This window comes from Dendroctonus ponderosae, unplaced genomic scaffold (assembly GCF_020466585.1).
Source record: "Dendroctonus ponderosae isolate FM_Combo_2020 unplaced genomic scaffold, Dpon_F_20191213v2 Dpon_F_20191213_6, whole genome shotgun sequence".
Classification (NCBI taxonomy): domain Eukaryota; kingdom Metazoa; phylum Arthropoda; class Insecta; order Coleoptera; family Curculionidae; genus Dendroctonus; species Dendroctonus ponderosae.
This window is the reverse complement of record NW_026018814.1, coordinates 28,550-29,774: the sequence shown is the minus strand read 5'-3', so window position 1 is coordinate 29,774 and position 1,225 is coordinate 28,550. Positions and strand designations below refer to the sequence as shown.

The 1,225-nt window shown below is 37.2% G+C and overlaps 1 long non-coding RNA gene across 1 annotated transcript; it reads left to right on the top strand.

Moving 5' to 3' along the window:
- The first annotated feature begins 51 nt into the window (after positions 1-51).
- Positions 52-933, top strand: LOC125504854. Its single transcript, XR_007281746.1, has 2 exons — positions 52-678; positions 733-933. It is a non-coding gene; the product is annotated as an uncharacterized LOC125504854 (long non-coding RNA).
- The last annotated feature ends 292 nt before the right edge of the window (positions 934-1,225 follow it).

Genomic DNA, 1,225 nt, shown 5'->3' with positions numbered 1-1,225 from the left:
TAGAGATCTGGCAGCTCAGCAAGATGGGCTTAATCGAAAATTTACTTTAAAGCTCTCTAGTTTTGTGCTTACCAAATTTATCCGGTTTATCATCGAAGTTTTAAATAAACCATCAGAGACAAGTAGAGACTAGAAAGTAGGCGTGAAAAAATGTCCCAAAAATCGCTGTATTTCGGTCTCTTTGCTATGTTTGTTGAATTATCCCAAAGCTTATGTTGCCATGTCGTTTTATTTATAGCATGTAATGCAAAAATAATGGTTTTGTTTCCTTATCTAATCCATTGACGAAAAACCGCACATGGTGTTGCCATTTGGGAGTTGATAATTAACGGCACCGCTGCTTGCTGCAATCGCTAACCCTACTTATGCCTTATTTTGACGGCTACCCATATAAACATTAATATATATGTTTTTTGTTTGAGATTATTGAGTTTTGTGATTTGTGGTTTGATATCGAATGCGTGATTGTGGTCAGTTCTTAGTTTGTGGCGTGTTTTTAGTTGTTGGTGGGTTCTGTTCGGCACGCTTTGTTTATGTTGCATGGCTTTTGTTACTGGGGTTTTCGGTATATCGGGTTTTCGTCTGTATAATGCTAGGAAATTTGTACAGTATATTAATTTAGTAAGATGCCCATGCCAGCAAGCAGCTAATATGGAGAGAATTTGTCGCAAAGTTTCGGTAAGTTTCAAAGCTTAATTCCCGAAAAATTATACGTCAAAAACCGTTTTTAAGTTGGTAAGAATCCAACACTATCCAGGGTATCGGACTACTGGGTGTCTTCGCGAAGATGTTGATCCTCCAGCAGCCGGGCAAAAAAATAAACAGAAAGTTGTAGATTTTTTTAGTTGACAGGTAAAAGTTTTTTTTATGTGCATTGATTGATTGTCTTAGTATTAGGATTATTCCTGTTAAACAATAAACAATTGAATTGAATTGAGTAAAATGAATAATAAGTTTCTTGTTGGTCTTGTCTCTGAACAAGGAATATTTTCCGCCCAAAATCAGTACTTCTCCACTTTCGAAGAAATCAACAACCTGCGTTACCTAGAAACCGTCCCTGGTGACGTGTTTCCGGTCACACATAAACCTGATCGTCCAATCGCTTGTCGACTCTTTGAATACAAGACATGCACCATGGCAACGAGTAAATACAAACACATCAGCTCTGAAATCAGCTGCCAGTAAAGCGGTATTTATTGCAATTGAAGTTTTAAATTAACCGGTT